This window comes from Ranitomeya imitator, chromosome 3, assembly GCF_032444005.1.
Source record: "Ranitomeya imitator isolate aRanImi1 chromosome 3, aRanImi1.pri, whole genome shotgun sequence".
Classification (NCBI taxonomy): Eukaryota; Metazoa; Chordata; class Amphibia; order Anura; family Dendrobatidae; genus Ranitomeya; species Ranitomeya imitator.
Genome location: NC_091284.1, coordinates 366267482 through 366287222, shown reverse-complemented (window position 1 = coordinate 366287222; position 19741 = coordinate 366267482).

Here is a 19741-nt window from a genome sequence, read left to right as displayed (position 1 = left end):
ACTTAAGACGGAAAGACCCACAAACAAGCAAGACCTGAAGGCTGCGGCTGTAAAGGCCTGGCAAAGCATTAAGAAGGAGGAAACCCAGCTTTTGGTGATGTCCATGGGTTCCAGTCTTAAGGCAGTGATTGCCTCCAAAGGATTTGCAACAAAATATTGAAAATAAAAATATTTTGTTTGGGTTATGTTTATTTGCCCAATTACTTTTGACCTCCTAAAATGTGGAGTGTTTGTAAAGAAATGTGTACAATTCCTACATTTTCTATCACATATTTTTGTTCAACCCTTCAAATTAAACGTTACAATCTGCACTTGAATTCTGTTGTAGAGGTTTCATTTCAAATCCAATGTGGTGGCATGCAGAGCCCAACTCGCGAAAATTGTGTCACTGTCCAAATATTTCTGGCCCTAACTGTATAATCTCCTGATGGGATGGTGACATGGACAGAGTAAAAGGGATGGTCTGATGTGTTATCTGTGCGGGCAGTGTCGACCCATTCACCACTCGTACCGTTACTGGTTGAGGTAGCATAACCAGGGGTATTGCGTGACGTTGGGCGAAGGCAGAAGACATAAAATTGCCCTCCGCCCCAGAATCCACGCAGAGCTCTACCGAGTGGGAGGAAGAGCCTAATGTTATTGTCCCCTTTAAGGACAACTTGGAGGCAAATGTCGCCGTGTCTAGTGCACCTCCACCTACTACCACTAGACGCTGACGTTTCCTCGATCGCTGGAGACATCTGGTGGCAAGATGTCCTGACTGTTGGCAAACATAACAAAACTGGAGTGCACGAGCGGTCCGGGACTTAGATCCCGCTCGTGACACTACCATAGGCTCATGGGACTCAGGAGCCTGGACTGGAGATTCCAAAGGTTTGGCGAAGGTGGGAGCCAGCCGAAACCTCTGCCTACACTGGGCTCGCTCTAACCTCCGCTCGTGAAAACGGAGGTCAATACGAGTAGACACTGTTATTAACTCTTCCAGTGTGGCGGGAATCTCCCTAGTGGCCAGGGCATCCTTAACATGGTCAGCCAGCCCCCTCCAAAATATAGGAATAAGGGCCTTATCCGACCACTCCAGCTCAGATGCTAGGGTGCGGAAGTGGATGGCAAAATGGCTGACCAAGGACGAGCCCTGAGTCAATGCCAACAGTTGGAGCGCCGTATCATGGGTGACACGAGGTCCTAAAAAGACCTGTTTCAGAGTGCTCAGGAATAACGGAGCACTCTGCACCACATGATCGCCACGCTCCCACAGCGGCGTAGCCCACTGCAACGCCCTGTCCGACAATAAAGATACGATAAAGCCCACCTTATCCCGCTCTGTAGGGAAACGAGAGGCCAGAAGCTCGAGATGTATTGAGCACTGACTCACGAAATCGCTACAGGACTTACTGTCACCAGAAAATTTCTCTGGTAGCGGGAGGTGAGATAGCGTCGGTACAGGGGCGGCAGTGGACAAGGTAGCTGCAGCCACACTTGCAGCCTGAACAGCGACAGCAGTAACATCCACAGCTGAGGTTGAACACTCAAGAGCTGCCAACCTTCCCTCCAGCTGCTGGATGTACCACTGTGAACGCTGATCGTCCGTCATTACTAGCCAGACCTGGGCGCTAGTATTATGTTAGGACTGGCGGAACGCACCAAGTATAAGGTGTAATGGTATTAGTTGCGGTCGCCGTCTGAGGTCCACCGTGCAGGTGAAAACCCTGCTGCTAGTAGAGACGGACGAGATGGCGGTACAATATGAATACACACTTGGGTTAACTTCACACAGTGTGAAGGAAGCGAACCCTGTTGAGTCACAGGGTCACGGTACCGCACCAAGAGAATATATTTTAGAGGCACGAGAGTGCGTGCGGTGCCGCACTGGCGGACGCCACTATCCACCCAGGCTTGGGTTAGGAAAGCGCAGAGAAAGCGCACGGCACCGCACTGGCGGTAACAGCAATAAGACGCTGTAATGTGTGTACCATGCTGATGGCTAAGTCGGGCGCTAGGTAGCAATCACCCACCTTCCGCGAGCAGTCATACAATAGGGAGGGGATTTTAAAGAACAACTTTCACTCACAACACACACACATTTACAAAAGACAATACTAGCGCATGGCCATGCGGCCATGCGAGGCTTAAATAGCTGCAGCATGTTTAGGACCTTCCATAGAAGGACCAATGGAGTGCTGCAGCACCTGAGCATGTGACCCTGGATCTCCACTGAGAGATCTCGCCCTGGGCATGCTCAGAGTGCAAAGCAGGATTTAGTCCTAGCAGCTACAAGGACCTTAGCTGCAGTATCTGATCATGTGACCCTCGATCTCCACTGAGAGATCTTACTCTGGGCATGCTCAGAATGTGAAAAGCAGGACTTAGCTCCAGAAGCGTCCGCTCGCCGCTGCCCAGCACTGACTTCAATGGGAGAAGCAGGAAATGCAGCAGTAACTCTAAGCACAGAGTCAGACTGAGCGAGACGCTGGGATCGACGTCTCCGCTGAGCAAGCTCCACTGCGGCAGGAGAAGAATGGGAGACCGCAGCGGAGATGGCCCGAGATTCCCCCTGTGCAGAGGCAGGAACTCGACCCCTAACACCCGACTTTTTCAAAAGTCGGGTCGAGTGAAATCGGCCGATCCTATAAAAAAGTCGGGGTCGGGGTCAGCCGAAACTCGAAACCCAATGCAGTGCATTGGGTTTCCAATGGTTCCCAGGGTCTGAAGGAGCGGAAACTCTCCTTCAGGCCCTGCGATCCATATTTAAGTGTAAGATAAAGAATTAAAATAAAAAATATCGCTATACTTACCCTCTGACGCGCCCTGGTACTAACCGGGAACCTTCCTTCCTTCGAATCAGCGCTTCCAGGACCTTGCGGTGACGTCGCGGCTTGTGATTGGTCGCGCGGCCACCCATGTGACCGCTCGTGCGACCAATCACAAGCCACGACGTCACGCAAGGTCCTGCAAGGTATTAGGTATATACTCACCCTCGGACGCGCCCTGCTTCTTTCCGGCAGACTTCCTTCCTTCGAATCAGCGCTTGCAGGACCTTGCGTGACGTCGCGGTGACATCACGGCTTGTGATTGGTTGCGCGAGCGGTCACATGGGCGGCCGCGCGACCAATCACAAGCCGCGACGTCACCGCAAGGTCCTGGAAGCGCTGATTCGAAGGAAGGAAGGTTCCCGGTTAGTACCAGGGCGCGTCAGAGGGTAAGTATAGCGATATTTTTTATTTTAATTCTTTATCTTACATTAAATATGGATTCCAATACCGATTTCCGATATTGCAAACATATCGGAAATCGGGATCAGAATTCCGATACCACATTCAGAAGATCGCCGACTTCATGGCCGACCCCACACAGGGGTCGGGTCGGGTTTCATGAAACCCGACTTTGCCAAAAGTCGGCGACTTCTGAAAGTGGCCGACCCGTTTCGCTCAACCCTAATGAGCTGGCAACGATGGGCTCTCCTTTTGCATCGTTACTTTTGTTACTTCTGCTTCCCACATAAAGTGTGAATATATTCAAACCATGCTCCTTAATAATTTGAACAATCTTCACTATTATTCTTTTTCATTGATATCATTTTCAGTAGCTTTAACAAAAACATGCATATTTGTGAAATGAAAAATTTATTTGGTAGTAGCTATTGTTTATTAGTAGAATTCGTTAATTTAGCTTCTCAAATCAGAGAGTTTAAATGATTTTTTTTCATCCTGAGTGAACAGTACTTTATCACAACTAATCAATTACATTCAGTAAGTACTTCAGAATCAACATGTAATCAAGATGATTATGGAAGTAGAACTTTTGAATATGGTATGACACTTGTGATATCATCCATAACAATAAGTCAAATTGTGAAATTATAAATCTATAATTTTTTGTGAGAATTACTGCATGTACACACTACATTCTGTATATCCTAAAAAGCATTATTGCACCATTTTGTCGTTGGCTCAAAATAACAGAGCATAGGTTCAAACACAATGGCTAATATAAATAACACTAAAGGGACACTGTCACCTGAATTTGGAGGGAACAATCTTCAGCCATGGAGGCGGGGTTTTTGGGTGTTTGATTCACCCTTTCCTTACCTGCTGGCTGCATGCTGGCTGCAATATTGGATTGAAGTTCATTCTCTGTCCTCCATAGTAGACTCCTGCGCAAGGCAAGATTGCCTTGTGCAGGCATGTACTACGGAGGACAGAGAATGAACTTCAATCCAATATTGCAGTCAGCATGCAGCCAGCGGGTAAGGAAAGGGTGAATCAAAAACCCCAAAATCCCGCTTCCATGGCTGAAGATTGTTCCCTCCAAATTCAGGTGACAGTGTCCCTTTAAATAAAAAAGACAAAAACATAAAAGTAACTGCATACAAGACGAAGATATAATAGAGAAAAAAGACAATACATATGCGATGCCCACCAGGGACGTGGAGTACTCGGAACCAGGTCAGACAGTTCTTTGGGGAAGTCATGGGGCCATGACCCAACTCTGTGGCCATGGGCGTGCAATAAAAATGCAAGGGGAAAAGATTATAGGGGATTAATTCGTGATGCCACCTGTGGTAATCGGCAAGGAATGGCCAACGCAGCGGTTCAGGTCCACTGGGGCTGATGGTGATGCAGCATAGATGTTACAGCTCTCCATAGGTAGAGCGGGGCCCCAGGGCAGTTATAGGGTTAATTTAATGATAGAGCAACTGTTGTAGTCCTGGGCAGGTGATGCAGTAAATAATTCTGAGGACACAGCAGGGTGCAGTCTTCACACTTTAACTCACAATCTCCAAGTTACAATCACCGGCCAAGTGCTGGGTCCTCCGGGTCTGTGGTCCAACCAGTTCTCAGGTAGTTTGGGGTGCACTTCTCCAGTACCCCCTTCTTGTGTACCTTTACAGATCATCTCCAAAATTTATAAGGAGCTGGCGCACTCTGATATTAAGTATTTATATAGGAACAAATGGGGGTGCGAACCTAAGTGGCAAAGATAATATGAAAACAAACAGAAAAAGGCGCCACTTCCCCTGACGAAGCGGCTTCTTTTCTGCCGCGATACGCGTTGGATTCAGCTGCCTCCCGGGCCTGTCACACTCTTGGCTGCTACCTTTGGCTGCTGTCTTCACCCTCCCTATTACAGGTGATCATTGGGTGTTTGGGCGGCACGCTGCTCTGCTTGGGGTACCTTTTCCCCTTGAGACCACTTTGCTTCCTGCCTTTATTAGAAGGTGGTATGGACTACATCCGCTTTACTCTTTATTCTGTTCCCTAATGGTGTGCCAATTTTTGGCTTTAATTTATGCATCAGTTAGGGGTTCAAAGGACCATTCATGTGTATGTATAACTGAGCGTTGATGTTCCTTACTTGTGGTGATTACCTTATATCAGTGTATATTTGGATCCTTTGCAGTGTGTAATAATAGTGATATATATTTTTTGTATTCGCTATTACCTTGGTGTTATTTCTGCAGCATGTGTAGTGGTGTACAGGCCTTATGTATGGGGGGGAGGTAGCTGGTGATTGTATTGGTTTTAACTGTTTTTAATTATGCTTCCAATAAAGTTGTTCCTTTTTGATATATATTATTGGTGGTGTGCGAATATGTTTTATTGGCGCCTTTTTCTGTTTGCCTTTACAGATCATCTCTCTGTGCCGGCTCTCACCCTCCTGCCCTATGCCTTAAACACAGTGTCCCAAGGCAGCAGCCTCAGGCCCTGTTGGGCGACATCCTCCTGGTCCCATCGACCCTATGTGGCTGCCTTTTTAGCAAACGTGTGTAGATTTGGCAGTGGCAGATACCAGCACCTCCGGTTCGCTAGCTGGGTCCTACAGTCTCTCCACTAGTCTGGGGCTGATCCCCACTGTGACTCAGTCCCTCCACCCGACTACAGTTGGCATGGATTCAGGTGCCATGGGTGGATTCTTCACTTCCCTGGCCCCTAGTACCCCTTCTCTCTGGAGCTCTTCTCCGTCTCCTCCGTCCTCCTCTCACTCCTCTCACCGACTAACTAACTGCTTCCTCCCGTTTCCATGACAACACTTCACTCCCAACTGTTACTCTACCTCATCCACCCACACTCTCTACCAAGTCCCACCTCCAGCCTGAGATGGGACCCTCCCTAAATAGGGTCTGCCCAGATCCCCTGGCCTGGAGTGGTATGGTATTGGATGCTAGTGTGAGGGTATCTCCTTACATGAGATTGGGGTACCACACCTCTGGCTGAGGTGCAGTATCTTTGTGGTGACTGGATCCTCAGGGGCACCACATACACCCCGTTAAACAAAGCACGTCCGCGGGCTGGAACAGAGCAAAACAGATGTTAAAAACATGCAAATAATTTTCTGAAATGCATTTCAGCAAGTAAAACAGTTAAACAAGTAACTCTTCCATTTATGGGAGATATTTTTCTACTTGAACGTTGCATATAAACAGAACATACAGTTGCGGCCAAAAGTATTGACACCCCTGCAATTCTTTCAGATAATACTCAGTTTCTTCCTGAAAATGTTTGCAAACACAAATTCTTTGGTATTATTATCTTCATTTAATTTGTTTTAAATGAAAAAACACAAAAGATAATGAAGCAAAAAGCAAAACATTGATCATTTCACACAAAACTCCAAAAATGGGCCAGACAAAAGTATTGGCACCTCAGCCTAATACTTGGTTGCACAAACTTTAGCCAAAATAACTGCAACCAACCGCTTCCAGTAACCATCAATGAGTTTCTTACAATGCTCTGCTGGAATTTTAGACCATTCTACTTTGGCAAACTGCTCTAGGTCCCTGATATTGAAGGGTGCCTTCTTCAAACTGCCATTTTTAGATCTCTCCACAGGTGTTCTGTGGGATTCAGGTCTGGACTCATTGCTGGCCACCTTAGAAGTCTCCAGTGCTTTCTCTCAAACCATTTTCTAGTGCTTTTTGAAGTGTATTTTGGGTCATTGTCCTGCTGAAAGACCCATGACCTCTGAGGGAGACCCAGCTTTCTCACACTGGGCCCTACATTATGCTGCAAAATTTGTTGGTAGTCTTCAGTCTTCATAATGCCATGCACACGGTCAAGCAGTCCAGTGCCAGAGGCAGCAAAGCAACCCCAAAACATCGGGGAACCTCTGCCATGTTTGATTGTAGGGACCGTGTTCTTTTCTTTGAATGCCTTTTTTTTTCTCCTGTAAACTCTATGTTGATGCCTTTGCCCCAAAAGCTCTACTTTTGTCTCATCTGACCAGAGAACATTCTTCCAAAACGTTTTAGGCCTTTTCAGATAAGTTTTGGCAAACTCCAGCCTGGCTTTTTTATGTCTCGGGGTAAGAAGTGCGGTCTTCCTGGGTCTCCTACCATACAGTCCATTCTCATTCAGACGCTGACAGATAGTACGGGTTGACACTGTTGTACCCTCGGACTGCAGGGCAGCTTGAAATTGTTTGGATGTTAGTCGAGGTTCTTTATCCAACATCCGCACAATCTTGCGTTGAAATCTCTTGTCAATTTTTAATTTCCGTCCACATCTAGGGAAGTTAGCCACAGTGCCATGGGCTTTAAATTTCTTGATGACACTGCGCACGGTAGACACAGGAACATTCAGGTCTTTGGAGATGGACTTGTAGCCTTGAGATTGCTCATGCTTCCTCACAATTTGGTTTCTCAAGTCCTCAGACAGTTCTTTGGTCTTCTTTCAATTCTCTATGCTCAATGTGGTACACACAAGGACACAGGACAGAGGTTGAGTCAACTTTAGTCCATGTCAACTGGCTGCAAGTGTGATTTAGTTACTGCCAAGACCTGTTAGGTGCCACAGGTAAGTTACAGGTGCTGTTAATTACACAAATTAGAGAAGCATCACATGATTTTTCGAACAGTGCGAATACTTTTGTCCACCCCCTTTTTTATGTTTGTTGTAGAATTATATCCAATTTGACTTTAGGACAATTCTTTTTGTGTTTTTTCATTTAAGACAAATTAAATGAAGATAATAATAGCAAAGAATTTGTGTTTTCAATCATTTTCAGGAAGAAACTGAGTATTATCTGACAGAATTGCAAGGGTGTCAATACTTTTGGCCACAACTGTAGCTTAATTAAGGTCAGCAGGTTTCAGTGAGATCGCAAACCGGGGTGTCCATTCCACCATTCTCAGTGTGATATAGGGGAACCCGTCTCAAACCCCCAGGGCATACCTGGTCAATTGTGTTGGACCACTTTTCGGCCACGCCAGATGGATTTTATTCTTTGGTCAATTGTAAAAGAAAAGTTCTGGCCATTCACTGTCCATGACTGTTACGGCTCCGACCGCAGACGTGGCCGAGCCGAAGCCTCCACGTCGCCAGACATAGCGACGTGAGGCGAGCGTCCCAAAAAGGAACGCAATGTGGACCCACTGGACCACATAGAGTTACCTGGCCTACCCAGACTAGAGAAGGGAAGTGAGCAGGGTTTGTGGCAGCTGAGCATGTGAACAAGATGACGATATGCAGAACTAGACTACACTGCACTACTTCGGGTATGAAGAAACAAAGTTTATTCAAATGATAACACAGTACATAACAAAACATAATGATGTCAGGATCCCGATTCCACACGTCTAGGAAGGGTACACGTCTCAGACGTCGGACGAAGGCAGGAGGACATCACGGGTTGATGAAGCCCAGGGTTATCTGGCACGGGCATGCTAGGACGGCCTCTCTCAGGCCTCAGGCGCAGCACAGGCTCAGCAGGAGAACATCAGACACCGACCTCAGACGGACTTCTGTTGATGGCAAGGGTCATTACGGGTTAATGCAGTCCAGGGTCATCTGGCACGGGCTTACTAGGATGGCCTCTCTCTCAGGCCTCAGGCGCAGCCCAGGCTCAGCAGGAGAACATCAGACACCGGCCTTGGACAGACGTCAGACGATGGCAAGGGTCATCATGGGTTGATGCAGTCCAGGGTCATCTGGCACGGGCTTACTAGAACGGTGTCTCTCAGACCTCAGGCTTAGCACTGGCTCAGCAGGAGTACATCAGACACAGACCCAGGACAGACGTCATCACAGGGTGGACCCCAGGGAACCGGTGGAACAACGGGTCACAGGCAGGACATCAGGACACAGGCAGGACATCGCTATATAGAAGAAATCAACCACCAGCACTTGGATAGGGGATGCACGCTCAGGAGTCCAAGGATCCAGTCGGACCCATAGTCACAAGAAGAGAAGAAGGAGCAGCATCCATACCAGGTGAATAGTGTCCAAAACGGTCTTTATTCAGCTATAAGAAAAAATACAACGTTTCGGACGAGTTGGCCTTTGTCTTCTACAGGCAGGACATCGGACACAGGCAGGACATCAGGTCATCGGACACAGGAAGGACATCAGGACATCGGACACAGGCAGGACATCAGGACATCAAACAGAGGCAGGACATCAGACACAGGCAGGACATCGGACACTGGAAGGACATTAGGAATACCGGATAGACGTCTGGGACACTGGCGTGGCAGCCCAGGGAATCAGGAAATCGGACACCGGAAGGACATCAGGACATCAGACACAGGCTGGACATCAGGAATACTGGAAAGACATCTGCGACACTGGCATGGCAGCCCAGGTCATCGGCTGGGACACGGATGGCACAGGACAAGGTAGCGGAGGTCATCAGGTTCCTAGCTATGGCCGTCAGGTTCTGGGCATCGGACCTAGGAAGGAACTCAAGCGTGATGGTGCAAGCACCGCCGGACTGGAACTGGGCCAGTCGGGGTTAGCACCTCATGGAAGGCTGAGCACAGAATAGTAAGAGCTCAGCAAGAACACCGAACTCCATCTTTAAAAGATGAGCCCGGAAGGTTCAGTCACTGGGTGCGGGGTATCTGACACAAAAGGACTTCAGGAACAAAGCACAACACACACAGTTCAGACAGAAACAGGTACTGGATATGCAGCCTCCAGGATAGGCGGGTCTGGGTACTCTGCCCCCAGATTAGGCGGAAAAAACGAAACACAAGCGGATTTGGATATGCAGCCTCCAGGACAGGCGGATCTGGGTACTCTGCCCCCAGAACAGGCGGAAAAACGAAACACAAATGGATCTGGATATGCAGCCTCCAGGATAGGCGGATCTGGGTACTTTGCCCCCAAAACAGGCGGAAGACAGGTATCAGCTCTCCCAGAACATACTGCAGACAGAACAGGAGCTGGATACCTCACAAGGCAAGACACAGAAACACAATGCAATGCTCTGGCAACACCCTATAGGAAAAAGGGAGTTTATATAGGAGCTGCTCCTCAGCAATAGGCTGAGGAAGCAACACAGGTGTACACTCAAACCCTAATAAAAGCAGGGTAGGTGTGGCCGCGCGCACCCTAAGCACAAACAGATACCATTACAGCACAGGAACTGTGGCCTAGGGCACCTGGCAGCGACTGCTAGCCTGGACACACGTGGAAAGTCATGCACAGCTGCAGAGGACCTCGCAAGCCGTGGCTAGCTTCCACCACGATAGCCAGGGACCGCACATGCGAGTAGCCATGCAGCAGAGCAAAGACATCACAGCACATGTACAGCTACGCAGCGGTGACAGGGAACTGAGCAGCGTCCATACAGGTAACAAACTACAGTATCCCTGCAAGTTAGGGGGAGAGGAGCAAGGGTTAAAGCAGAGACATGCAAAAGTAACGCCGAAGAATAAGGTATTAACCCAGCGGCGTTACAATGACCTTATTTTCTTTAAATTTTAACGGGTACTCACTCTAACTATTAAGGCACATCACACAAACACATGTTCTTAACTATTTTCATATCTAACGAGGTTAAGTAACTATCTATTTACATTTACATTATGCCACTTCTTACTTTCTCTTCCAAGTCAGTTCTTTAGGCCTGCAATCGTCTGAGCAGAGAATTTCTCTCTGATGCATCACACCGGTCGACACAAATTGAGCAGGTCCTGCAGACGGGGTCTGAGTTGCCTGTGTCTGTACTGCAACTTTAGTTGAAGCTGCAGGGACTGATGCAGTGTCCGGGGTAGAAGCCACTGGTTGCTTTTCTGGCACTGAGATCACTGGCTTAAGGGCACCATGTCCCCACGTACCCTTTCTCACATTGAGGGCGCACCTCCCCCTTTCGCCCACATGCCGGGTGCAAGGTCACAAGATCCCCGGGTACAGGTCACGATCGTACCCTTGATAAACCTCCAGCCCCTTTTTAAGTCAAAGGAGACCACTGTGCATTGGGCCTAGCGGGTCTAGCCTTGCGGGCCTGGGCCTTTGCCTTTATATTTTTGCCCTCCATAGCTCTCCACGGGGCCTTACATTCCTGCTCCTCTGATTCCAATTTGGGTAGCATCTGCCGGCAATAGTCCTCCCAACTGAGGGTCTTTACACGGGCTTCTCCCACTTGGGCATTCCCAGGGAATTCCATCAGTTCCGTTCCCGGGCGTTCCCAATGTAAACCTACCTGTAAGGTTCTCAGTCTCTTTGCTATATCTGCTGTGATTTTCTGTTATTGAAATCTGGTTTTTCCGTCAGCCATTTTGCTTTGTCCTGATGCAGCTACCTTGCCCTGAGTCAGTATGGAGTTTCTAGCTTCTATGTTTCCGTCCTGTTCCCTGCCTCTTGCCTTTTTAAGCAGCCTCAGCTGTTCAATCAGTGTTTCTGAATCATGTCTGCAGTCAGCCTGTGACCTGCTCCAGGAAGTCTTGGACTTAGTAATCCAGCCATCTCCTACTGTGGATCTCTGGGACATTTGTGGACACTGGAACACTGCTGCATGCTAATCAATATTTGCAAGGGAAGTAACAGAGAGACTCTGAACCTGTTTTGTGCTTAACCCCTTCATGACCGGGGGATTTTTCGTTTTTCCGTGTTCGTTTTTCGCTCCCCTCCTTCCCAGAGCCATAACTTTTTTATTTTTCCGTCAATTTGGCCATGTGAGGGCTTATTTTTTGCGGGACGAGTTGTACTTTTGAATGACATCATTGGTTTTAGCATGTCATGTACTAGAAAACGGGAAAAAAATTCCAAGTGCGGTGAAATTGCAAAAAAAGTGCAATCCCACATTGGTTTTTTGTTTGTTTTTTTTGCTAGGTTCACTAAATGCTAAAACTGACCTGCCATTATGATTCTCCAGGTCATTACGAGTTCATAGACACCAAACATGACTAGGTTATTTTTTATCTAAGTGGTGAAAAAAAATTCCAAACTTTGCTAAAAAAAAAAAAAAAAAAAATTGCGCCATTTTCCGATACTCGTAGCGTCTCCATTTTTCATCATCTGGGGTCGGTTGAGGGCTTATTTTTTGCGTGCCGAGATGACGTTTTTAATGATAGCATTTCGGTGCAGATACTTTTTTTTTGATCGCCCGTTATTGCATTTTAATGCAATGTCGCGGCGACCAAAAAAACGTAATTCTGGCGTTTCGAGTTTTTTTCCCGCTCCGCTGTTTAGCGATCAGGTTAATACTTTTTTTTAATTGATAGATCGGGCGATTCTGAGCGCGGCGATACCAAATATGCGTAGATTTGATATTTTTTTTATTGATTTATTTTGATTGGGGCGAAAGGGGGGTGATTTAAACTTTTATGTTTTTTTTATTTTTTTCACATTTTTTTAAACTTTTTTTTTTAACTTTTGCCATGCTTCAATAGCCTCCATGAGAGGCTAGAAGCAGGCACAACCCGATCGGCTCTGCTACATAGCAGCGATCTGCTGATCGCTGCTATGTAGCAGAATTGCACGTGTGCTGTGAGTGCCGACCACAGGGTGGCGCTCACAGCGACGGGCAATCAGTAACCATAGAGGTCTCAAGGACCTCTATGGTTACCATTCACAAGCATCGCCGACCCCCGATCATGTGACGGGGGTCGGCGATGACGTCATTTCCGGCCGCCCGGCCGGAAGCGGTGGTTAAATGCCGCTGTCTGCGTTTGACAGCGGCATTTAACTAGTTAATTGGTGCGGGCAGATCGCGATTCTGCCCGCGCCTATTACGGGCACATGTCAGCTGTTCAAAACAGCTGACATGTCCCGGCTTTGGTGTGGGCTCACCGCGGAGCCCTGCATCAAAGCAGGGGAGCCGGCATCGGACGGTATAGTACGTCCGATGCCGGTAAGGGGTTAATGCTGAACTTAAGGTTTATTCTGGTCTGCTGTGTTGCCCGCTGTGTCTCCTGCCACTGTACCTGCAATTGTGTAAAACCTGTTTCTCTGTGGCCTTACGTGTATGAAATAATACAAGCAAGTTCTAACTAAACCTGTGTCTCCTGTGTCTTCCTGGCACCCAAGCACAAGACTCTAACTAGACTGTGTACAATACAAGATTCAGAAGCCAACTTTAGTGTCTGCTGGGTCTGAGGACGCTGAGTCTGCTGTGGACCGTGTAGCTGTTTATACTTTCTGTGATGACAGTGGTTGTAACTTCTCACGACCATTTCGGGTAAGCATGTTCCCTTTTTTCAGTCAGGTGTGTTACCACGGGTAATCACTATTGTGCGCCTTTTTCCTTTTCCAGCACTTCTGCCTGAAAGGATCTGGGAAGATGGAGGCTCGCGTAAAAGAATTGTGTGAAGTTACCGATACGATCCTTGCATGATCCTTGCGGATATACAGGTTGTAAAGACCCACTTTGCAAGTCTGCAGGATCTTAACAATCACAGTCTGCAAGTTTTTGGACAAAATACTCAGAATTTATGAGTCAGGATTGAGGCTCTGGAGGAACGAGTTCAGGCACCATCCCTACCCCCGGGTTCTGGGATTCCCAAGTTACCCCCTTTTCATTTTATTTGCAAACGTGAAAAATTCAGAGGGTTTATTAACCAATGCAAACTGTTTTTCTCTGCACATGGTACGCAATTTACTTCGGAATGATCCAAAATGCTTACTATAATCATGCTGCTCTCCAACAAAGCTCTGATGTGGGCAAACCCTCTGATTTAGACGGAGGACGAATGTGTAAATAATCTTAATGCTTTCATTTCAGCCATGGGGCAGGTGTTTGATGACCCTAACTGAGGTGCAACAGCTGAAATAGTCATGTTGACTTAGCGCCAAGGTAAGCGCTCAGTAGCCGAATATGCCCTGGATTTCAAGAGATGGGCCCTTGATATCACTTGGGACTAGAGTTGAGCGACTTTTACTTTTTTCGGATCGAGATGGGTTTCGCGACACCCGACTTTGTCAAAAGTCGGGTCGGGTGAAATCGGCCGATTATTGCGAAAAGTCAGGGGCCGACTGAAACACGAAACCCAATGCAAGTCAATGGGGAATCAAAGTCGGCAGTGAGTGGAGGACAGGAAAACACCTACAGTGTCCATTTTAATGCCAAAAACATCAATTCTTATTACTTAAGCTTGTCAATCTTAATTTACTTTATAATAATGGTTAGGCACTGAAAACTGGGGGTCATTTGGCTAAAGTTGTAGGGGGGTAGGGCTGGCTCAAGATTTTCGTGGGCCCATGAAATGCGGAATACGTCACGGTGGTGGAGCAGGGAGAGGTAAGTATTTCAACTTTGCAAGTGCTGTGATCCTGAGCAAGCATGGGTGGCCCACTCGTTGGCACTGGCACAGGGCCCCTCATAGTACGGCGGTATGTTTGACTGTGGGTGGCGCCTCCCACAACCTGTGCCAGTGACATCGCCAACGAGTATGCCCCCTCACCTGATGAAGGAACCTGCACTTTCATCTGCACCTTTCTCTTTGTCCCCGTATAAGGTGATATAGTATACGGGACGGGGAACCTGACTTTCAGCAGGTTCAGATTCTGGCTGTGTAGAGTGCAAAGGGAATGTAGTGGTCTGTGTCAATGTACCAGCAAACTCATCTAGCAGTGGCTGGGCAATGGGCAGGATGAGGAGGAAACACAGATATAGGCCCAAAGAATAAAGTAGGCTAAATGCAGTTCAAAATTGGTAACAGGACTAAACAGGTGACATTGCTTTGTTCAGTGGAGGACAACTGTAATGAGTGGCAGACACAGTTAGTAGGCCCAAATAATAAAGTAGGCTAAATGCAGTTCAAAATTGGTAACAGGACTAAACAGGCAGCATTGCTTTGTTCAGTGGAGGACAACTGTAATGAGTGGCAGATACAGTTAGTAGGCCCAAATAATAAAGTAGGATAAATGCAGTTCAAAATTGGTAACAGGACTAAACAGGTGGCATTGCTTTGTTCAGTGGAGGAAAACTGTAATGAGTGGCAGACACAGTTAGTATGCCCAAATAATAAAGTAGGCTAAATGCAGTTCAAAATTGGTAACAGGATTAAACAGGCGGCATTGCTTTGTTCAGTGGAGGAAAACTGTAATGAGTGGCAGACAAAGTTAGTAGGCCCAAATAATAAAGTGGGCTAAATGTCTGCCAAAAAATTGTTCATAAATAATTAGGTGGCATAGCTAGGTACAGGGGTGGGCTTCTCTGCTGTGTAGCAGACAGTGGTAGTAGGCGCAAAGTATTAACTGGTCTAAATGGAGGCCAGGGCCCCTGTATATTTTATCTATCATCTATCATTTCAACAAATTTGTATTGGCAGTGCCATTGAAGGATTTAACAGCACAGACTACACAATGGTGGAGCAGGGAGGGGTAAGTATTGCAAGTGGTAGAGCACTGTTCGAGCTGGGGGGAACACTCGTGGGCGGCGGTACTGGCACAGGGCCCCTCATATTATGACGGTGTGTCTGACGTTGGTTGTGCACCACCACCCACAGAGACACTTCATTGTACTATGAGGACCCTGTGCCAGTGCTGTCGCAGAAGAGTGGGCCCACCCACCTGTCCAGGCAAACGGCACTCGCACGGGTGCTTGCGCCAGTTGGTGACCACGGCCCTGTGGGGGGAGTCAGCCCATTTAGGGAGATATAAAAATGGCCTATGGTGGACATTCAGCAGCTGCAAATGGAGGAATTGGAGAAGTCAGTAAGAGGAGGCCAAAAGCAAGACATTTTTTAGGCAAGCTACGTGTCAGCAGGGGAAGGTGGGGCAAAATAATTTAAAATCCATGATTGGTTCATTTTAATGAAGGTTAGATCATCAACATTCTGTGTAGCCAGACGTGTCCTTTTTTCAGTCAGTGTTGAACCAGCAGCATAATAATCTAGCTGTGGCTGTGCATCAGTGCACTCTATGTCCCATTCATCTTGTAATGGGCAGTTAACAATTTCCCTTTCTAACCCAGGCACGGTATGGGTAAAGAGCTCCATGGAGTAACCTGTAGTGTCGCGTGACGCATCCTTCACTTTTGATTTGGGTGAAGGACACAAGGAAACGTCTTGTTCCTGACCGGGAGCATCCACTGACGACTCGCTGCTTTTATATGTGGAACTTTCTGAAGAGGAGGCGAAAGAGCTAGAGGCTGAGTCAACAAGGAAAGCCAAAGCTTTTTCCTGCTGCTCCGGCTCTAAAAGCTGTTTTCCTACTCCCAGATCAGGGAGCCTTCGAGGCCTTTTGTAGCCAGACGATGACGCTGGCTCAACACCTCCAGCCTTAGATGCTATTGTGCTTTTGCCACTATCACCAGATGCACCACCACCACCATCAGTACCAGCTGGCAACCACCGCCCACGGGCTCTTCCACCAGACTTCCTCATTTTTTGGAAAATCTAACCAAAATAACAACCGTTATATGGTACTGTAAAACAAGGTAGAAGGTGTATATAAACTTGTTGAGAATTTAAATCTCCCTTTTTTGGGGGGAGACTGAACCAAAACTCAGGCCCAGTGTATATAACAACGCAATCTAAGTGGCAGAAAGTGGCTGGCTGATATACGACAAACTAACAGGACTGAAGTATATCCACTTTGTGAGAATGTAAATCTCCCTTTTTTTTGGAAGACTGAACCAAAACTCAGGCCCAGTGTATATAACAACACAATCTAAGTGGCAGAAAGTGGCTGGCTGATATACGACAAACTAACAGGACTGAAGTATATCCACTCTGTGAGAATTAGAATCTCCCTTTTTTTGGGGGGAGACTGAACCAAAACTCAGGCTCAGTATATATAACAACACAATCTAAGTGGCAGATAGTGGCTGGCTGATATACGACAAACTAACAGGACTGAAGTATATCCACTTTGTGAGAATTTAAATCTCCCTTTTTTGGGGGAGACTGAACCAAAACTCGGACCCAGTGTATAAAACAACACAATGTAAGTGGCAGAAAGTGGCTGGCTGATATAGGACACACTAATAGGACTGAAGTATATCCACTTTGTGAGAATTAGAATCTCCCTTTTTTGGGGGGGAGACTGAACCAAAACTCAGGCCCAGTGCATATAACAACACAATGTAAGTGGCAGAAAGTGGCTGGCTGATATACGACAAGCTAAAAGGACTGAAGTATATCCACTTTGTGAGAATTAGAATCTCCCTTTTTTGGGGGGGAGACTGAACCAAAACTCAGGCCCAGTGTATATAAAAAAGCATTTGTTTTGCACAGCAGCGTGCAAACAGCAATGCAGCTATCAGGGAGCCTTATAAGGCAGCCTAATAAGCTACAGAGATGATGCACAAAAATATAGCCTCCACTGTCCCTGCAAACAAATGTTGGTGTTGGACAGTGGAAATCGCTACAACACAAGCAGTTTGGGGGTTAATCTTCCCTCCCTAACTATATCCCTTCTTCTGATGAAGCTGCAACAACCTCTCCCTATGCTAAGATCGGCAGAAGTAAGATGGCGGCCGGCGTGCACGCTCCTTTATAGCCCCTGTGATGCCGCAGAAAGCAAGCCAATCACTGTCATGCTCTTCTCTAAGATGGTGGGGACTGAGACCTATGTCATCACACAGCCCACACTCTGCGTCCTCTGTCATCGGCTGAAAAATGGCGCTGAAAGCATCATACGAAACGTGACTTTTGCGCGCAGATCTCTGATCTCATGGCCGATCGCACACTAGGATCGGGTCGGGTTTCTGAAACCCGACTTTGCCGAAAGTCGGCAATTTTTGAATTTGTCCGATCCGTTTCGCTCAACCCTAGTCTCTATTATTTCACCTTGAGAAGGGCTTGTTGAATTTCATGACTTTCATAACACACAAATTTAATTCAACTAGACTCAACCTCTAAACAGTTTGACTGTTGTTTGTTTAAAGGGAATCGTTTTATAGATTCATAGATTCATGATGACCAAACCACAGGCTGCATGAATCACAGCCTAGCTATGAGATTACAATCTAGTGCATTTACTCTGAAATGTTGCATCATTCACTTGTTTTGAGAAGCTGGCCAATGACCAAAGTTAGAGACATGATGAGTCTAGCAAGAGTCTAGAGCAACCCCTGTGCATAGGAAGAGACCTGTCAATCATCTGTTATTGGACATGGAGAAGCTGGCCAAGTGCTATAATGGACTAGGCACGACTATCACTATAGTTCCTGGTTGACATTTCAAAGTATGCTTTCTCTGAATCACCACAGTGTTTAAGAGTAAAATATACCTGGCAGCAATCCCACAGCCAGGCTCTGATTCATGCTGTGTTGATTTACCAGAATCAATCTAGTGACAGGTTCCCTTTAACACAAATTTATATGCAGCGCCCCAGAGACCTGGTCGTTGCAGTATGGCACTCTGCCGCTAAGGGGAGTGGTGGTACGTCCGATGGCACTAAGGAGTTCTCCTGACCAGGTATCACCAGAACACATTACACTTCACACTCCGGCCACTAGGGGGAGAAAAAGGCTTTATTTATTGGGCCACTCCTCACACTGGTAAAACTAGGGGCTGGGGAGGAAGTTAGTCAGAAGCTGACTGGGTTGGATTCAGGCAACATCCCGTGGCAGGGGGTGTTGCAGGGAGAAGGCACAGGGGGGTCCCTGTCAGGCATGGGAACCTGGCAGGTGCCTAGCGAACAGAACAGAACGTAACGGAACCGCACCTGCACACCCTGCGGTGGTATCCTAAGAAAGAGACATGAAGGGAAGGATATTGTGGAACAGTGTAAACGAGATCAAGCACAAAGGAGAGCCAGTAAGAGTCGTGCCGAGAGAGAGAGGCAACATCTTACTGAGGCGCGTAGTCGGTGGCCGGAACACCTTAGGAGTAACTGACTTCAGGCCTTACTTCAAACTTTGCCGGACAGTTAATTATAGGTTGGCTGTCTACCTTAAATTTCCTAAGAAGACATAGGGGGCAACATTGGGAGAGGGGCGTCTCTAGGGTCCCAGAAGACCTCCAAGCCTTCCCGTCATACGGGTGCGTCCTAGCCAAAATATACCTGGGGGAAGAGAAACTAGTAACATCTGGAACTAAAGAGAAAGAGAGAGAGCTGTAGAGAACGAATGAACGAGAACAGCAGTTGTGAGGACTATTTCGAATGCTCAGCAGGGTAGGACTACAACACACAGGCGCTAGGGGTAGGCAACGATTTCCATCTGCGAAGGAAACTCTGGATGTGCCCATCGGACCGGCCGGTCTCTGATAGCCCTGTTAAACATACTCTGGATTGAGGATCCTGAAGCCTTCAGTAAAGAGGTAAAGAGACTGCAACCTTGTGTCCTCATTATTGCCTGCACCTCACACCATCGCCACCTACACCACTGGGAAGCCCTGGGGACATACTTCACCTGTGGGAAGGTATATCATCCAGCTGCCATTCCATCACCCCAGCGGACCCCACAGCATCATCGGTCACCCTGACCGAACACCACAGGTGGCGTCACGAACCCCTGACAGACTGTTCCACTACTTTCATTGGACACCCCTTAGCAGGGTCGCGGACCGGGTCTAGCCACCGTGACAGCCTCAGAACCGAACCAGAGAGGCCCGGTACCGAAACGCGTG